The following is a 20,563-nucleotide window of genomic DNA, read 5'->3' on the forward strand; positions in this document are numbered from 1 at the left end:
ACTGCAGTTCAGAGAGTTAGTATAATAATAAGAACAGTAACAGTGGCAACAACAAACTGTTTTTGAGGGCCGACCATGCACAGGGCATCTGGGCCATTTGTAATCCTCCAAACAGTGGAACTGACAGATGAGGAGACTGAAGCTCAAAGAGGAAACAGTGCAGCTTGGGCCCCGTGGCCATGGAGGGACAGGACCAGGCTGAGCGGGGTCCACACGGTCCACAGGGCGTTTGCTTCATTTTCAGGCCCAGCCTATGAACTGGAGCTTTTCAGGAAGTCTCAGGAAAGATGATTTATTTATTAGCTGTTTTTCATCTCTTAATTAAAAAAAAAAAAAGTATGTGAGTGTGTGGAATTTTGATTCCACTTGATCTGAGAGGTGGAACCCAGAGTACCTGACTCAAAGGTCACAGCTGCGCCCACCTGGGTGAGGAATGTTCCAGAAGCTTGCCTCCAGGCACCGTCCTTGCCCGCTGACCAGTCACCTGGGGAAGCAGGGAAGGGTTAGGTGGGCATCAGGCTGTCGGAGCCATGTCTTCCTGGGTCTTCAGCCCATGGCTGGCTTCGACCCTGTGCTCCCTCTGGCCTCCGACCTCCGACCTTGGCCTTGGCCTTGGCCTTGGTCTGGCAGCTCCGGGGCGTGCCTGCCCGCTGACTATGGCATCGTTCCTCTCTCTGTCCCCAGCCCCGCGCCGGGGCACTCCCAGTAGGTCCAGTCGTCCAGGGGTGTTTCCAGATGTGCACCGATAATGGAGCAGATGCAGGGGGGGGAAGGGCCCCGGCACCGACCTACCTTGATGCAAAGGGTGGGAGAGGAGCCTGGGGCTGCGGTGGGAGGGCTGGGCCTCCTTAGGAACTTTCCAGGGGAAGGCCAAACAGCCCTCCTTTCACCTCGGGGAGGAAATGAAGCAGGACACACTTCCCACAGGAAGCCAACATCAAAAGAGCGGGTTAGAGGAACGCTGGCTGGTTCCTACCAGGGGCTGGCGTTCAGGGCGGCCCCTCGTGCCAAGCACTGCTTACATTTCTCTGCACGGTTCCGGGGGTCACGGGCTGCCCTCCTTACCTTGCCCATGGTGCCCAGGGCCACACGGTGAGAAGTGGTGAGCCAGGATTCAAGCTCTTCATCCTGTGCCCCACATCCTGGGCTCCTTTGACTCCCTCTGGATACCTGCCTGTGGGTACCTGGTACTCTTGTCCCCAGAAAAGCACAGAATTGATTTTTATCGTGAATATTGTTAATAAGAATAAATAATAATAGCTGCCATTTATCCAGAGCCTCTAGTTGCCAGGCACTTTCCTGCATTATCTCGTTTACCTGCTAAAGAAGCCCATGGCGTGGGCCCCATTATCCATCATGATGCATGGATTACGTCACTAGCCATCAGTCACACAGCTGGTTTCAGAGACGGAGAGATGGGACATCCACCTGGTTCTGATGACCAAAGTCCTACACCTGGGCGCTCTAAGGCTTCGGGCAAGTTAGGGGACCTCTCTGAACCTCAGTTTCCTCTTCTATATACGGGCCTAATCACGCTCCCTATAGCAAAGTTTTGAATTATGTGAATTAATAAGTGTAAAGTGCCTGGTACCATGTCAGCTGCCGTCACAGGCATCATCGTCATTATTACCATAACACAGGGTCTCAGGAGGAAGAGACACTGATGGTCAGAGTGGAACTTCCTGGCCTGGGGCGGTGGAGGAGGAACCCCCATGGGTGTGCCTGGGCAGGTTGGGCACAGCGGTAGGGGAGAGCCAGGCAGACCCAAGGACCAAGGCTCCTGTGAGGGGGCTGGGCGTGGGCATGAAGAGGAGCTGCCTGCGCAGGTGGGCGGTGGAGGGGCCTCCGGGAGAACAGCAGACCGACCCAGCCCGCCGCCGCCGCCGCTCCATTTCCCGCGAGGAGGGAAGTTACGGATTTCCGCCCTGGCTTGCAGGGAAGGATGGGACCGGCTGCCCGGCTGCTGGGGTGCGGTCTGCATGGGGAGGCTGGTGGGAAGCTTGCTGTGCTCCTGCCCAGCTCAAGGGCTGTGTCCAGAGCCCTCCTGCTGCTGCTGCTGACCACGGGCTGATTGAAGTCACACACCTGCTTACTGGAGGGTGGGTAGCTGTGTCCCCTAACCTGAGATATCCTGGGCCCCTCTTGCTTTTATTTTTGTGGGAGGAGTGTCTGAGACCCCAGAACTGTTGGCCACTGGCATTCGGAGGCCTTGACATGGAGCCCTCCCTGATGGAGGAGATGCAGCTCCAGCCTGACCTCGTTGAGAGCTGTCACCTCCTAGAAGCCCTCCCTGATGCTTAACAACAGGCACCCATCCTTCTTGAAATGTTGGTCAGCCCAGCTCCATGACTTCACTGTTGGCTGTTTTCTTTCTAGCTTATTCCCCACCTAGAGAGGAATTTCTTAGTCCTCAGTTTCCTCATTCGGAAACGTACACATTGCAGGATAACTGCCTGCGTGCTCCCGCTCCCTCCAGCTCTGAGACTTGCAGCAGAGACAGTTTGATGAAAAGGGGAGGGTCAAGGGGAGCAGGAGAGCCAGTGACGGAAGGCAGGGGCCTTGAAGATGCTGCAGATCTGGGGTAGTGAGCTCAGCTGTGCCTCAGTTTTCTCCTCTGTAAAATGGGGATAACAAGGGGACCTACCTTAAAGGGTCAATGTGAGCAGTGGGTGAGTTATCACTCGTAACCCGTAGAGACAGTGCCTAGCCTGTAGTGAGTGCTGTGGTTACTGTTATTAATTATTGCATTTAGTTCATTAAAACAATGTTGAATCAATATTTGTTGTACCTACTGTTGTCCTGAGGATACAGACGTGAACAAAACAAACAACCCCCTGCCTCCATGGGCCTTACTAGTTACGGGAGATGGATAGAAACGGTTAAGTAAGTAAAACATATGTACGGTGATGATGCGTCCTGCCATGATGATGATGATGGTGATGATGATGATGATGGTGATGATGATGATGATGATGATGGTGGTGATGATGATGATGATGGTGATGATGATGATGATGATGATGATGATGGTGGTGATGATGGTGATGATGATGGTGGTGATGATGGTGATGATGATGGTGGTGGTGCTGTGCCCTACGCAGAGGGATTAAGCCACACGGTGGGGCAGGGCTTCGCTGAGAAAGGGTTTTGTGATGTTAAATTGGGTGAGCTTTTGTGCACACACTGTCAGTGATTTTGATGTCACAGTGCTCCCCACACACCACCCTGAAGAGCAGGCTCATAAAGCCATGCTGTCCAGGTGGAGGTGGGGGTCAGCCTCCACGGGGACCCTTGGAGCCCATTTAGGGGTCCCAGGGAACACAGTTTGAAAACCAGCATTCCATCTCTTGTGTCTCTTCCCAATTAAAACGATCACGGAGTCTAAGAAGAACATTCTGTTAAACAGAATTGGGGGAAAGGGGGCAAAGGGCAGGTTTAAGACGGAGAAACCAGTGCCAGTTGGAAGGCACTGCCTAGGGGCTGCCCACTCACCTGGCATTGGGGCCACTTGCTCACCTCATCGTGGCAGGTGAGTTGAGCAGTTGGCAGTGGCCATGAAAGTGGATTGTGGAGAAGTACCGGCCGGGCCCCTGAAGGGGTGTCTGGGGCGTAGCAAGGTCTCGATGTAGAGAGGGACAGGGACGCGGGGCCTCCGAGAGAGAGCGCAGGGGCAGGGGAGCCGAGGCGCCCACGCTGAGACCCCTCACAGCCCCTCCTGGCAGCCTCGGGTAGCCGTGGGGTCAGCAGCCTGGGGCTCTGTCTGCCCAGGTAGCCCTGGCCCCTGATGGCTGCTGATTATGAGAGCAGCCGTCATGTGGGAGAACCTGCTACGTGTCTCATGAAACGTGCTTTCAACCTTGTACGGGGCCCTCCCCGCCCATAACCCCTAGTAGATGATCACTCCCCACCCCAGAGGAGGAGCTCGGCACCCGGCCAGGCTGAGCCACTGGTCCAAGGCTGCCTGGAGCTCAGGACTGCGAGGTGTGGCCAGCTGAGGGCTTGAGGAGCCGTTTGCAAAGGGCCCCTGAACCCGGCTGGCAGCTTCCAGAAGGGTCTCCGGGGGCAGGGGGACTTTCTCTCACCATCATTGGCTCGAGCCCTATGGGGCCTTACGACACAGCCGGCTTGTTGAGGTTGCAGTGCGAACTCGTCCTCCCTGTGACATCCCAGCCTAAGCAGGCTGGCCAGGCCCTGGCAGCTGGGATCTAACTAATCTAAAGTCCCAGGGGGAGCTGAGGTGAACGCGGAATGCCAGTTTTCAGAAAGCACACTGAGGCCCCGCCGTGCAGCTGCCCGGCCTGCGCAGACTCTGGGCTGGTGGAGGCCGGCCTGGGAGCCTCCACCCCACGCAGGCTGCCTCCTCTGCCACGTGGGTCCTGGGCCCCCAGCAGGACCACTTCAGGGGGCGGCCCTGTCCCCCCACAGCTTCTTGAATGTGGCATGCCCCCGCTACGCCAGCACTTCCCTTGTGCCATGACTTCTCTGGGCACTCAGTTTCGGTTTGCTTTTCATTGTTCTTTGTTTGTTTGTTCGTTCATTCCTGCTTGTGTGCGCCCATTTTTTCATTCGTTTTCATTCATTCATTCCAAACCATGCAGCGGCTTAGAGGGCAGGCCCAAGCATGCAGAGCTGGCTTCGAGCCCCTGCTCCGAGCTGGGGGTCCGGGGACAAATTACTTAACCTAATGGGGGTGGCACTCCTCCCAGGGCTGTCGGGAGGGTGAAAGGAAATAACGTGCGGAGCCTCTGGCGCGAGTGTGTTTGGTGGCTGGTCCGTGTACTGTCGTGTATGTCTGTCCCTCACCTGCTTACGCTCGCGTTCTCTCTCTGTCCTTCCTATAAAACTTGCTGAGGCACAGCGTTGAGTCACCTGTGGCCCGTGTCGCCGGCCTTGCTGGAGTGGGTTCCCCACCTTTCCCAACTTACAGTCAGCCGATGGGTCCCTCTGAGCACTTGGCCACCGATCGCCCAGGCTGCTCGGAGCCACCCTTCCCACCAGGGTTATCAGGCCCGCGCTCACCACAATTCCCCGCCCCCCCGAGCGGGTCCACCCCACGCGCGCGCGTGCTCCCCGAGCATGCCTGCACGCTCTGCACGCCCGCATATGCGCACACGTGTCTTCACACTGGCCCGGGAGCAGCACATGTTTGGGGCAGTCGCACGCACTTCCCACAACCTCTGGCATCGTGGTTACACGCAGCACACGTGTTGGAGAACAGCTGGACACACTTCACTCTTGCACGCCGCTGCACACCCAGCCCATGTTTCCTTGCCCCGAGTGTGCGCGTGCCCCCATTTAGTCTACACTGTGCACACCTCTGCAGTGTATACAGGTGTGCATGTCCAACTGTGTAAGCACTGACTTACATGTGTGTATTTATTTTTTTAACACACACATATGTCACACTTACTCAGGCCCTACCTAAGTGCTTTACAACCAGGAGTTCATTTAATCCCCCTGAGAACACTCTGAGGTGGTGACTACCATTAGCCCTGTCTTCCAGACGAGGAAACAGGCCTGGGGAAGTTAGGTCACTGGCTCAAGGTCGCACGCCAGGGCAGGGCAGGCCAAGATTCAGCCCCAGCCTGGCTCTAGCCAGGACTCTGAAGCCCGCCGCGACGCTCTTCCCGTGAAGGTGTGTGGCTTGCGCCATCCTCACCCTGTGAATGTGTGTAGGCGTGGTGTACACCCCTCACAGTGTACACACGTGACCACCTTCTCAAGGTCACGGGTGCACACGCTGCCGACGTGCATGGAAGGACACACGATACACGTGCCAGAGAACATGCTTATGTCTGCACGCATGCCACTCACACACACACAGACAGACACACAGGTATCCTGCACCTCTCCCAAGCCTTGCCCCAGTCTCCAGCTCCCTTTCCCACCTTCTAGATTGTTCTCTGTTTCCACACACTCACCTGGCTGGAGAGGGAAGTGATTCTACAGGTCTGGACTTGCCCAACCCGGGCCAACCGTGCTCACCTTCTCCCTGGCTTGTGGCCCCTGTGTGGCAGGCGGCCCTGACCCAGGGGGCCCCCCCCCAGAGCCCCATAGCTCTTCCCTCTGCCAGGGCCCCTACTTGGCTCCCTTCCCATCCATCTTCTCGGTTGGCACAGGTGTCTGGGAACGTCCGTGCTGGGCTGGGCCGGGGACAGGGCCGCATCCCGGGGAGCAGGAGTGACTGGTCCGAAGGCTTCGCACGAGTCCCTGGCAGGAAACTCACGTATCCGCCTTCCCGTCCTTCACTTCCTGGCAGTTGTCTGTCCCCCGCCTCCCTTCCAGCTCATCCGCCCGCCCCGACCCCGCAGGGCCTTTGAATCTGACCATCAGCGGCTCCCAGCCCTGCCCAGGACCTGCAGTTGTCGCCCTCACGTTCGAGTCTGGGCTTGTCGGCCGAGGCGAGACTCTCCTGTTTTGGCCTCCTCAGAAGTATCCAGACTTCTGGGCCACAGCCAGAGCTGCTGCGCTCCCCGGTACCTTTACCTGTCTCTGCACCTTGCTTGGCTCTCTCCGCACCGCCCCCGTGGAATCTCTCTTTCCTTCTACAAAACGTACCCAGCCTGGAGGGAGGGACCAAGTCCCCCCTTTGCACTCAGCCGTCTTCAGCCTCTGACCTCTGTTAGAGCTGGTGGTCAGTGCTGTCTGAGCACTGCTGGGCCTGGAGCCGTGGGCTTTCACTGAACTTGCAGCTTTTCTTTCGGTGAATTTTGATTCTTCATCAAGAGGTCCATGCTCCCTCTCTCCCTCCTCCTCCACACCCCCACTCTGCTCTTTCTCTCTTTCTTTCTCTCTCTCTCTTTCCGTGTGCCAAGCACTGTGTCCAGCCCTGAGCACTGCTGCTTTGAAGCCACAAATTGAACTAACAAAAGAAAACCCCAAGGAGCTGAGAAATCACTTGATTGCGCAGGTGCCCTTTGCCAATTGGTTTAAAAGTTTTTATGAGCAAATCTGGTGGTTATCCTTTGGAAAATAAGCAAAGGCAAACCACTTCCTGCCGCTTCCAGGAGCCGCTCGAGTGCCTGAGCTTTCTAAGACCTACCAAGAATCTGAAACTTCAGGCAAGCTTCCTCCGTTTTCCTGGAGAACTCGGCAATTTGTGTTAGTGAAATTCCACTGGGCCCGATATTGCATTTCAGTCTTGTCTTGCAAAGGAATTTCTGAGCTCGAGTAATTTGGCTAGAGGGAAAAAGGGGAACTCTGGCTTGTGACTGAGGCAGCAGTGCCCATTATGGGACGGGGGCCTCTTGGTTTTGCAAACGCCACACAGCCTCAGGGGACCCAGACCCCCTCCTCTGAGTCAGCCACCTCTCCGGGCCTAGGGCGAGCTCTGGCAGTGCCATGTGCCACGTGTGGATTCAGGCCTTCTTGCACCTCTTACTTGACCTGTGACCTAAACCCCCAAACGGGGAGAGGAAGTGCTGTGCTCCCCATTGGGGGAAGTGGGGGTAGGACTGCCGGTGGTTAAGACACGGCCCGAGTCTTAGGTTCGAATCCAGTTCTGCCACTAACTAGCAAGTTACGTAACCCCTCTGTGCCTTAGTTTCCTTATTTGTAAAACACTGATGATTCTCGTACTCCCCTGGGAATGGTAGAACTTCTTGATTCATTAAACACCCATATAATGCACCTACCACATGCTAGGTCCTGCATTAAGGCTTTGCAAATATTAACTAGTGTGATCTTTGCAGCAGCCCTCTGAGGCCGCTGCTACTTAGCTCCATGACACAGATGAGGAGACCGGGGCCCAGAGAGGTCAAGTAACTCACGCTGCTGGTTGGTGGCAGGGCTGGGCTTTAGACCAGAAAGTCTGGCCTCAGCGTCTGGGCTTGTTCCCACGGAGCTACGTGTCGCTCTAGGTAGGGTAAGATGAGGTGCTGTCCTTCCGCAGGGGGATCTCTATCCCGTTTTGCTTGGGACAGTCCCAGGTTACATTTGTAGTCCCGGTATAATTATCAGTCATGCCCCATTTCAAGTCATTCCCCAGACTGTCCCATTTGGAGGATAGATGATGTGGTCAGCTTACGTGTGGCGCCCTTAGGACAGGCCCGGGAACACCGTGGGCACAGGATCCACGGGAACGGTGGAGGGGGAGGTGACACAGCCATCACCACCAGCCTGGGTAGCCTGGGGGTCGCCCGAGTCCCTGCAGAACAGACATGTCCTCCCGCATCAGTTCACTCACCGACTGCGCTGGGCATCTCTCACATGCCAAGCGTTCGGGTGTCGTGCTATGGGCCGGGGGTGGGGTGGGGGGGTGACGAGAAGGGAGACAGAGGACACAGCCAGCAGCTCTGGAAGATGAAGTCACGCCCAAGACCCGCCCTTGTAAGAAATGAAAAGCATTACCCCCGTTGGGATCTTAGTCCCCTTGCTTTGTTTGGCAAATTGTGACAATATGTCACCAACCCAGCACATTCTGATTAGCTATTGTTTGAATTAAAAAAAAAAAAGAAAAAGAAGCCGGCCAGAAAACAGCTTCTGGTTATGTGATCGGTATTTAGAAATTTCCATTCCTGAGCGGGCCTCGGGGCAGGGCCGGTCCCCAGGCTGTGTGGAGCCACTGCTGTCCTCAAGATGCCTGGTAATTGGTTTATCTTTGGTGCACACCCATTGCGCCCTGTCTCCCTGTCCTTAGATGTGTTTGCGGGATGTCGTGGGATGTGGCTTTCCCGGTGGATGTTTTATTAAAGACCTGCCCTAGTTCGGCACGTGCTAAATACGGTGGCTGAAGAACACAGGGCTCTGGGGTTGGGGGAACCGCTCACCCCTGTCTCCTCACTGGGAAGTCCCAAGTCCCAGGGAAAGAGGGCAGTTGGTCACCCTTCTCTGGAGTGAAGCCAGCCGTGGGTGACCACAGCGGCCTCTGCTGTGTGTCAGCAGGTACGTTGCTTAGCCACGCTGAGCCTCAGTTTCCTCTCCTGCAAAAGAGGCTTTATTGGTACCCGTCTCACGGGGTCACTGTGAGGTATCAGTAATTTATGACGCCTCGCAAGTGGCGGTGAGCCCTGGTTCCATCCTGGTTATAAATTATCTTAAGATTTTCCTCATGGTGCCGAGACAGTAGTTATTATCCTCTGGTTTCAGTGGACGACCAGGAAGCCTGCCCAGTCTGACCACCTTAACTCAGGGAGGGTGTCTGCATCTCAGCCCACTGCCTTGTTCTCTGAGGCTGCCTGCAGCCTGCGGCCCCGCCCAGATCCCGGAGCCAGCCGCTGGGCCTGTGTGTGACATGGGCGCCACCCAAGAACAGGACAGGATGTGGACGAGGAGCTGACATTTATCGAGCCCCTTCTTCACACCTGGCGTTGTGGTCTATGTGCTTCATGTTTAAATCCTCACATGAAAATCCTTACTCTACAAATGGAGACTTGAGGCTTGAAAAGGTACAATTATTTCCCCATTGTTAGAAAAATGTGGAGCTGGGGCTTGAGCCCACCTTTGTCTTGAGCCCACCTTTGTCTTGAGCCACAGACTGTGCCTCTGCAGTGTGGCCCGCGATCTGTGCCGATCTGCGAGGAGATGAGTACAGAGAGAGAGAATAAGGGTGTAGACACTTTTCTAGTAATTTAACATTGCAATGTTGTTTTTATTGTGTTTTTCAAAAGTATTGGTCTGCAATGGATTGGAAATTAAAAATAAAAGTGAAAACTGGTCTCTCACAATAAGTAGGTTAAGAAATGCTGCCATAGACTGTGCTCTTTAACTCCTTGTATCAGCCAGTTAGGCTAGGTTATGCCGCAGTAACAAACAGCCCTGCCCACCAGTAGCTTTACACAACTGAAGTTTATTTCTCCTTCGTGCTAAACGTCCGGGGCACTTCAGCAGGGGCCTTGCTCATCTCTGGAATACACGGGGCCCCAGGCTGGTGGAGGCCCCATGTCAACATATGTTTCCCCCACCAGGAAGGCAGGATAAGAGATGTGGCAACTTGTACATGGACCTGCAAGTGACACACGTCACTTTTGCCATTGCACTGGCTGGAGCAAGTCACACAGCCACACCTACAATTTAAGGAGGGGGGAAGTGGAGCCCCACCCTGTGCCTGGATAAAGGAGGAGACCTGCGTGTTTGGGAACAGCCCTGTTACCACACTCCTGCCTGTTCCTGCTCTGGGTGTGACTGGTCCTCTGGGCCGGCCAGGCTCCCACAACCTCAGGGCTGCTGATTTTGTCCCGCCATTTACAAAGGCAGCAGGGTCCGTGGGCCCAGGGCATCAGGTGGGGCCCTCTGGACTGGGTTCCGGGCCCTGCTGGAGGGTAGCTTTAGTGCTTTCTTGGTTTGGGAACTGAAAGTCTTGTCTACTTCCGCCAGGCTGTGCAAGGGAAGAAATGTTGAGCAGCGTCAGGAAGCTACTCTGACATGTTGGCCAAGATAATTTCCCTTCCCGGACCTCGGGGCTCTCCTTAGTGAAGCAGGGGCTGGTGTAAATCAGGAATAACACGAACTACCGTTGATTGGGTGCTTACTATGTGCTAGGCACCAGGCTGAGCCATTTGCACACATTATCTCGGTTCATCCTTCTGCAACCCTAACAGGTGGGACTGTTCTTAGCCTCATTTTATGGATGAGGCCACCAAGGCTCAGAGAGGTGAAGGAACTTCCTCTAGGTCGCACAGTTGGCTGAGCTGGGGTTGGATCCAGGTCTGTGTGATTCTGAGCTTGCGCTCAACTGTTTTACTGAGTTGGGATCCCACAAGATAGTAATGAGGCAGGCTCCCCGGAGAAATTTTGAACCCTTCAGAAAGCCCAGTGCAGTCTTGACATTTGTTCTTGAGACCTGGATCCCGGCTAAGTTAAGTTCAGCCACTTTATTACACAGGGAAACCTGATCCTTCCTTTTATTGACATTTACAATTAAAAAAAAAAAAAAAACTGTCCTTGTGCTATGGAAGTAGCATTGGAAAATGGAAATAAAAATGGAAGATGGAAATAAAAGTTGGTAATGGCTTAAGAACACTAGTTGGGGGCAGGGGAGGTTTTCCAAATATAAAGATTATTAAGTGGGAGGAGAATAAAGTGGGTCTTTGAAGTCGACGTGGCTCAAAGCCTTTTTTCTAAATGTGCCCTGAGATGCAGCCCTGTGGCCTGGCTCTTGGGGGGCTCGGGCACCTGCACTCTGCAGATTGAAAGATGGGCCTCAAACTACTCCTCTCAAACAGGGTACGTGCAGCCCACGGGGAATCAGGAGTTCCAGAAACCATAGGCTAACTCGGTGTGTCTTCCCCACGTATCTGCTTGACTTGTCGATTCAGAGGGAGAAGGTTAAGTCTTTTAGCTAATCTATAATTGAAGACATGGCTCATCCTCTTGGAATGAGCATTTTACTTGACGGAGGGAAAGGTTAAGTGATTTCACTGGTGTGTAATTTGTAATATGGCACCCCTTTCTGGAAGCATCCATTTTAGAAGCAGACTTGGTGATGGGGAAGGTTTCAACAGCCTAACTAAGGAGTCATTTAAAATATGAGTCTGCTATTAGAGCAGGCGCCGATATGGGGTGGAATGCAAAATTCACAAGGCTTTTTAGGATTAAACACAAGACTTGAGTGAGATTTCCTGATGGAGTGGATGTGGGTTACTGAGTGTTTGCCTCCTTTATATTTGGAGTTCTTGGAGGAACAAGAGGCTTGGGCTCTAGGGAGGGTTTGTAACGACAGTGCCAATAGTGCTGAGGGCGTGTGTTGCGTCCTATTGCTGCCTAGGACACCAGGCCAGTTTTGAGGATCTCTGAAGGACAAAAGTGGTCCCATCTCCAGAGGTAGCCTAGGTACACACAAGCAGATGCGTGCATATTTTTATTTTCTGTTTTGTTTGTTTAAACAAATGATGGAATCCCGCACACACGTTCCTGTATTATTTATTTCTATCAGTACGGCTCCCTCGTTCTCTCTTTGTGGCTGCGGAGTATTCCCCTGTTTGGATTTACAGAACCATTCCCTTATGATGGGTTTGTTTCCAGCCTTTTGCTCTTTCAAGTAATGCTGGTGACGATCAGCCACATACATATATCTTTGAGACGTGCAAGCTTGTCTCTGGGATAAATTCCTAGAAGTGGAGTAGCTGGGTCAAAGGTTATGTGCCTTTGGAATATTGAGAGATATTTCCGAACCGCGCTGCCCCGAGAGGGTGCCCCTGAGGAAGGTCTCAGGACAGTGTGTGGAGGCCTGGGGTGGCCTGTGGAGAGAGCAGGCCCCAGGCTGGGCTGGGCCTCGTATCCCGGGGCCTGACATGTGCTTCGTCAGCGATGCAGCCTGGGTTGGGAAATGCTTAGGAGAACAAGTGTCACGGCCCAGAGCCAGCCTCCCTCGGTTCCGCCGGCCAGTTGCTTGCAAAATTCAGCCCGTGATGCCTTCATTCCGAAGGAATTTGGATATTTGGGATGTACAGCCCCCTTCTTGCTTGGTGTGAAGTCCCGCCACTCCCAGGAATGAACTCTGTCATCAAAGTCCGGTTCCCTTTCACTCTGCCCGAAGAGAAGCAGCTTTCATGATGCGGAGGGAAATCATTATTTACTGTTTTTCAAAGAAAGATCACCCTCCAGGGAGAAAAGCCAGCAGGCTCGTACAAGTCTGCGAAGGTGACGCGTGCTCCCCACATGGCGGGCCCTCGTCCTGCCTCTGGGACGTCATTCTCACTGCGGTGGGCTTTTATTAGCTCCGTCCTGCAGAGCCGGTGCGGCCCTGGCAGGACCACCCAGCGTGTGTGCCTCCCCGCCTCTTGGGGTTTCGTCCCCACCACCCAGGCCCTGGGCAGCGTGCACTGGCTGGAGGGAGCGTGGCTTTGGAGATAGTCACTGGGTTTGAAACAGAGGCTCCCCTGCTTCCTGTCTGTGTCACCTCCGGCGCCTCTCTGAACTTGAGCCCTGTCAGCACGAAAAATGGGAATGGCCTTCATGATAGGGTGGGCGCTCACGGAGTCGCGGTCTGGCTGTCTTTCCCTCCTGCCCCGTTTGTCCATCTCCTCCCGTCATCCCGAGCAGGTCGGGCCAGTGTGGCCCCAGCGCAGAGCATTTCCCTTGAGTCAGGTGGGGGCATCTTTCGGGTTGGCTCCCGAACCCTGCCTGGGCCACCCAAGGGCATGGTCTGACCCGCTTTCTCTTGGGCCCACCTGCCCCAGCTACATCTCTGTGGCTGGGTCTTACCCGGGACCCAGGACCCCAAAGAGCTGTCCTCCTGTCTCCCCTGACCAGATGGGCTGGAGCGTGGAAGTGCGATTGGTAGGACGGAGTGGAATGGCTTCCCCACTTCTCTGGGAGGAGGCCCTTTGTCTGGAACTCCACCTAGAAGTCCTGCCCCGGAGGAACGTTGCCTAAATCGGATCTGGCTGGCAAACGCACCTCGTTTTCTGATCGGTTTACATTACACTTTCGGATGAGGGTCCTCTTTTATCTCTGATGGGCCATTTGGCAGGCGCCGTCTAGCTGGGCTTCGCCTTCTCGCCCTATGAGCGCCCCGTCGAGGCTTCGATGACGGTCATCAGCGTCCTTCCACCTTCTTCCTCCTGGAATTTATGGTTCTCAAGGTCCATTCGGGGACGAGGAGACACTCGCTCCTCACAGCTGCCCAAGAGCTGCAGAGCTCAGGTACCAGGTCCTTCGTTTCCCAGGGTGAGGACCCTGGAGCTCACCTTAGAAAGTGCTCAGGACGGACACCTCGTCTCCAACATTCTCTCTGAAGATGATGATGTCAAAACCGGTAACGCTGGTGATATTGCCGCCTGACGTTATTATGGGCTAAGCCCTTAGTTTGGATTATTTTTTGTAATCCTCATAACGGTCTCCCAGGGAAGCACCATTGTGATTAGCTCCACTTAACAGAGAAGTAAACTGAGGTTTGGCAGTGAAGGGACACGTGCAGTCACGTGACCAGCCAGTGACAACGCCAGGGTTTCAATCCTGGAGGCGAGATTCCAGGGCTGGCTGTCAGTGTTCCAACACCACCCTCTGTTCTGCTGCCTCAGACCAGCCCGAGACTCATGGTTTTGTCTCTAATTAAAAGAAAAAAATAAATCAAACCTTTATTTTGGGAAATTTAAAAACACATTCTGGCACCAGAGAAGAGTAAAATGACCCCCTGCGCACCCGTCACCAGCTTCAACAGTTACCAGCTCTGGGCCAGTCTTGTTCAGTAAGTCTCCCCCCGCCACTCCCCTCTCCCCCAGCCATGGAATTATCTGGAAGCAATTCCCTGACATCTTCTCACTTCATCAGGGATTACTTAAATAGGTATCTCTAAAAAATAAGGTATCTTTACAAAAATAAATAGAAACGTAATGCCATTCTCCTGCCTAAGAAACTAACAATGATTCCTTGATGTCAAACGCCCTGTCACATTTCCCCAATTGTGTCATAAATGATTTTGGTTGTGATTTGTTCAAAGAAGAATCCAAACATGGTCAGTACATCACGGTTGCTTAATATGTCTCTTAAGGGTTTTTAACTCTCTTTTGGAATCAGGTCATGTATCTTGTGGAATTTTCCATCCCCCCAGTTTTGCCAATTGCTTCCTCGTGGTGTCATCGAGCTCGTTCCTCTGTACCCTGTATTCCCTGTAAATTTTCTGCACCTCCTGTGACTTTATAGTTAGCTCTACACCTGTGCTGTCTAATATAACAGCCGCCGGCTTTCCTGCTTAGTTTTTAGTTGTCATCAGCGATCATGCTGGGGTGCATTATTTCCTCAGGGATGCGGAGAGACGATAGTTTAAGTCTACCTTTCCTTCTTCATTTGTTAGATGGAATTATTCTAAAAAGGGCTTCACTTCATCAGCTACTTGTTAGTACTGAAGTTCAGTTTACACAGAAAAGGCAGGGAAAAAAGCTTCAGTCTTCCCCCGTATCGCCAAGTTTTAGAGCAATGAGCTGATTTGGTAGAACCTTCCCAAGGTTTTAAAAAAAATTTTTTTTTACTATCAATGTGAATTCAGGGGTTTAAATTTATACTTGATGTGTTTGAATCCAATGTTTGAATCCAACATCTTTTTGATGTCCAGATTGTCCCACCTATGGCCAGTGGGAACCTCTTGCCTTGATTTTGACTCCTCGCCTAAACCCTTTGTGAATCTCCAAGTTCTCTCCTCTTTTCAGCTGATGGGAAGATTCCCTTTCTTCCAGAAGGAGTGGGGCCTGCCCGCATTCACCGCTGCTCACCAGGCCCGGGATGTAGGGGCTTCGTGCCAGCGGGCTATTCATAGGTGCCACCTCCCCCGCTGGCCTCGTTGCCAAGGTGCCAGCCAGAGGCTGGAGTGGAGGAGCCAGGCCAGCACTGCTGGCTCGGGCCCCACACATAGTAGGTGTTCCGGAAACGGCTGTCGAGTGAATGAAGGGACCGAAAGCTGATCTGTCACACCACCTGGCTGGATTGGGTTCCGCTCCACCCTGGGATTCTCCCGAGAGGCCAACTCGAAAATAGAGCTGGCCTTTGATTCCCTGTGGCCTCAGGACACCCTCCCAGGGCCAAGCGCGTGGGGAGCTGGGGTGAAACCTACAGGGTCGCGCCGAGGGTGCTGATGTGGGAGCCGCCCGTCCTCCTGCGAGGGGCACTGGCCGGGGTGCGAGGGCCGGCTCTGACACTTCCCAGACCGGGCTGTCCCTGGGGGCCCAGGCAAAACTGGAGCCGGTCCCTGGCCCAGCGGCACGGCTCCAGCTCTCAGAGCCTCTGGGCGTGGATTTCACTGTGCTGACTTGCAGCCTCTGCACTATTGTCAATATTTGCTCTGCTCCCCTTGCCCTGGCCGGGCTTGTCCCGAGTACCCAGCGCGATCATGGGCTCAAGGAAGGCTCTGTGACCGGACCCCTAAATGGACCTCGGGGCTTCTGTTCTGGTTGCTGCTGCTAGTTTAAAAAAACAAAAGAAAACAAAAAAAAAAAAAGAAAAACGCTGCCAGCTTTGTTGATGTCCAGAGACTCTCGGTCCCCAGAATAATTTGTTTGTTTATGGAGAATGACTTCATGTATTTACTATATAAGAGGCTAGAATCCGGTGAAACTTCTGGTCTATTTGAGGGTGGATTTGTGTGCGGATTTGTTGTGAGGAGGGCAGGTGTTCCGACCCATGCAGCTGAGGGGAGGGTGGGCAGGGAGGAAGAGAGTGACCAAGAAAGCTTCCCCTTTGGGGGACGTGTGACCACCCCCAGAGGATGAGGATGAGAGAAGTTTCCAGAAATGGAGCAAGGAGAGTGGAAGGGCAGACCAACCTGACCTTGGCAACAAGGCTGAGCCCGTGGGTCAGGAGTATAGTTCTGGAATGAGACCACCTAGGTCCCAACCTGCGTGGCTACTTGTTAGCCTGTGACCCCTGGACAAGTGGCTTCACCTCCCTGAGCCTCCATTTCTTCATCCATAAAATGGGGAGCCTTTCACGTAGTTCCTGGCACGTAGTGGGCACCCGTAATGGATCGTGCGAGCAAGGTGGTTAATCGTGTGGGCTCTGGGGTGCCTGCGAACGAGTTCTGGCTCCACCTGTTACAAACTGTGAGTTCATGGGTTGGTTTCTGAACTTCTCAGTGCCTCAGTCTCCTCATCTGTAAAATGGGCGTAATTATATTTCCTACCTCCCAGGCTTGTGAAGATTAAGTGGCTTAAGAGATATGAAGTCCTTAGGATAACACCTGGCACGTGCCTGTGCTGGGTCAGTGCCAGCATTATTACTCTAGTTAATATTAATACAACTGTCTGTCCGAAGTGGCTGCCATGGGCCCAGAATGGGGCCCTTTGCTCCAGTGACAGGAGGTGCAGTGAATGGCTCACCCGAATGTCATTGTTTGAGAACCGGGCACCATTTCAGTAAATCTCCCAGCAGCCCTGGAGGGAGATCCTATCCTTCCCGTTTCCCAGAGCTGGAGCCCGAGCCCGGGGTGACCCATAGCCACCCAGCCGGTTACTGGCAGAGCCGGGCAGCCGCAAAGCTCTCAGCTTCTTCCCCATGTCTTCTCCCAGCTAGGCTGAAGCACAGGCTGTAGCAGAGAGAAACCTACTGGCAGTGGGCCTTTATTCTGAGCCAGGATGTGCCAGAGACCCTGAGCAGGATTTCAGGATTGACTGGGCAGGTGAGGCTGGATCCTCTCACTTGCACTTGGAGGCCTCAAAGTGACTCACATTTTTCTTTTTTCTTTTAAGATTTTTTTTTTTTGGATATGGACCATTTTTTAAAAGTCTTTATTGAATTTTGTTACAATATTGCTTTTGTTTTATGTTTTGGTTTTTTGGCCGCAAGGCATGTGGGATCTTAGCTCCCCAACCAGGGATCGAACCCACACCCCCTGCATTGGAAGGCGGAGTCTTAACCACTGGACCGCCAGGCATGTCCCATGACTCACGCTTTAAGTGAGTCCCGGTTCTTATCCCTGAACCTTTGGGGTCCCTCCTGCTTCACGGTGTGGAAATCAGCCTCCGCTGGATGGTACTGTCGTCTGTGGGGATGGGAGGGGAGGGGCACGTGCGGTCCCGGCTCTGAGGCCAGGCAGGTGGGCACCCCTTGGCTGCTGTTTTCAGAGAACACGCTATCGACCAGCTCTTGGATGTGGGGCATGCGGACCGGGCTCAGATAACGAGAGGTGGATTTCGTCACTCTGAGAGCAGCGTCAGTGGCTATCGGGAAATCGATCGTAGGCCTGGAGGGCCTCTGATGCCATCTGGGCTTTATTTATGCTTTTAGGAGACGTGTCTCCTGCACCAGGTGCTACTCCAGGTACCAGAGTCTTAGCTGTGCTGGTCTGGACTTGCTGACTCCGGGTCCATTCCTTGCCCTTCCTCTCTCCCGCTGGGTGCCGGGGAGAGGGCGCGACCCTGCAGGCCACATGTCCCGAGTGCCTGTGTCACTGGGTTTGGCCAGTGGGAGGAGCCAGCGGAAGGCTGGAGGAGTTCTCCCCCTCTCTGTCTCCGGAAGTCTCTGTGACAGCAGCTGCCCCTCCCCCGTGGCCCCGGCTTCCACTGGACAGGCTGTGGTTCTGTCCCCAGCCCCCGGGCGTCAGGACTGCCACTCCCTCCCTCTGTCTTTCCTGTCTAGGGGTGGTGGCAGTTTCCTGCTGGTGCTGATCTCCGGGGCTCCTCCGCGTCCCCCATTTGACTTCTCAGCTCTTCCATCCCTGTGTACCCATTTCCCTGCATTAAGTCCCTCAGTTCAAACACGCTAGGGGCTTCTGTCTCTGGTTAGATGCCTCTGATCCACCAGATGAAGACCCCACGGTCCCAGCTTCTGCGTGATTTCCAGTCTTGTCACCTGATTCAGGTCTCAGCCATAAATTCTTTTTCCCTCTGCCGTTTTCCAAGCGCGCAGGCTCTCCCCTCCTCAAGCTTCAGTCTGCCCATGCCTTTCCTTGGGGCCCGGCTTGTCATCTCAGTCTGCTTTCTCTTTCCTGGCTCCCCTGGGTGCTTGCTGAAGTATAAAATCGAATCACGCTTCTCCTCGGAGTCTGCTTCTCCCTCTCCACCACCCTCTCCAGCAGGGTCTCCGTCACACTGGCTGCGTCTTCTTCCTAAGGAACGGCACGCCGACTGCCCGCTTGCTCTTGGCAGGCGTGTGCTCTTACCAGGCTTGGAATCTGTCCCCAGCGCCCCTCCCTGGACGCTCTGATGTCCGTCTTCCCCACTAGCGGAAGCTGGCCCTGCCTCCCCAGCCTGTGTGTCCCGTGGATGACGGCACTCGGTGCTCCCTCGGGGCTCAGGACTCCACGGGGCTGGGACCGGGTCTGGCTGTGTACCGCTGAGTCCGGGGGCCTGGCGATAGGTACCAAAGCGTCTAGCTGTCTGTCCTAAAGAAGTTCTCCCTCGTGCGTCTAGAGACATGCCCAAGGATGTGTAAGGGAGCAGAGTGAAAAGCTAGAGACGGCGTCCGGGTTTGTCAGTGAAGGACTCGGTCAGTACGTTTCAGTCCGTTGATCCTGTGGGGTATGATGCATGACGAAAAAGAGTGAGGTTCATCTAAAATGCATTGCCGCGGAAGGATGCCCAAGACATGCTGTTGTTTGAGACCCATTGTCACACCAAAGCATAAAACATAAGGTCTTTTTTTACATGCACATAAATGCCTAGAAAATGACTCCAAGGAAACACCCGCAAACTGGCAAAAGGGATTATCACCGGGGAAGCCAGTGGGATTGAATCCAGGTGAAGCTGACTTTGTTGCTTTTCGCTCTTCATATTTCTGGATTGTTGAGTTTTTATGACGACACTGTATTAATGTGTTAGCTACGTAACTGTAAAATAAGTAATGGTGTATCGACGGAAAGACACCCCCATGTTTAAGCTAGTGTGTCCGAGGAATCTCCCCTCAAAACACTAGGGAGACTGGAAACATTTTCTCCAGAAGAAACATGGAACAGCCTTGTCTCTGTTGGGAATATGTCGGAAACAGTCCCATCCTTCGGGAATGCCATTTTGGACTTAAGTCTTCCCTGGAGACTTGGAAGATGCAGCTGTGGCACAAAGTTGGCTTAAAACATCTGTTTTCAACCTTGACCTCACATCACAACAGTGGGAACCTCTTATAGTTGTTGGATTTTCTAGGAGAGTGGACATCAATGGATTTGTGGAATTTCTTTGCAGGCAAAGTAAATGAAAGGAGTTCCTTTGAATGCCCCTTACCCTCACCCCACCATGGTTAACTCTTGTTTGTGTGTGTGTGTGTGTGTGTGTGTGTGTGTGTGTGTGTGTGTGTTTGTGTGGGTGGGTTATGGGAATGGAGAGGGGAGCAGGTAATGCAGCTCCTTGAGGACTTGCCATCCTTTGGAAGGGCTGAGTCAATGAGATGCTATTTCCCAAGTCACCTTTGAAACCCCCATGGCTAAAGCCTGTGGATTATCTCATCCCTACATTTCCTGTTTGGCTCTCTCTTTGATCAGAAGATCGCTGAGCACAGAAAAATCTGTCGTGATTTTGAAAGCGTGACCTGCCATTTGCGAAGGGCTCAGTTCACCTGGCTCACTGTCTGTCCCCTGAGCTTTTGACGCCACAGAGTTGGGAAACGGAGAGAGGTGTCAGGGTCGTGAATCAAAACAATGGCTTTCTCATGGTGGACGGAATACAGGAAATGCCTGAACCTTTCAGGGAAAGAAGGAGGGCACAGGCTTGGGAAGGGACCAGGCTGGGCCGCACCCCACCAGCCTGGCAAGAGGTCCAGAGGCCAGCCGTGGTTAAGGGAAGTGCGGATTCTGAGTCCCGCCTGTGTCCCAAGAGTGGTGCCGGGCTTGTGGCTCACACGATGGCGTTTATTTCTCAGCCAGCACTGTGCAGTGGGCGTTAGCGTCCTACCTTACTCATTAGCCAGCTGAGCTCAAACCGATTAAGTAACTGTGTACCTGCTTCCTGTGTTCTGTGTCTATTGATATTGATTTAAAAGTATGAGACAAAATCCCTGTAATTGCTGGTCCCACCACTACACTGGGCCTGCTTGCATTTGACAGCAGAGCCTGGACCTCCAGAGAAAGTCCTAGCCCCCTGGCCTCCTAACTCAGATCTTATAGAGTACAGGAAGTGGTTTCTCTGGTCTGTTTTCCCACTCAGTCACAGCCTCGCTGGGCTTCCCAGCCCCCAGGGCACTCGGGGAAACAGCATGGCTTGGTGGA

General features: G+C 53.7%; 1 protein-coding gene across 2 annotated transcripts in view; it reads left to right on the plus strand.

The window, feature by feature from the left end:
* The window catches only part of LOC309649284 (uncharacterized protein), a 111,162-nt gene that overhangs the window by 44,191 nt on the left and 46,408 nt on the right, over positions 1-20,563 (plus strand). The window lies entirely within an intron of this gene.

This window comes from Balaenoptera physalus (assembly GCF_965194825.1).
Source record: "Balaenoptera physalus genome assembly, chromosome: 19".
In the NCBI taxonomy this organism is placed as follows: domain Eukaryota; kingdom Metazoa; phylum Chordata; class Mammalia; order Artiodactyla; family Balaenopteridae; genus Balaenoptera; species Balaenoptera physalus.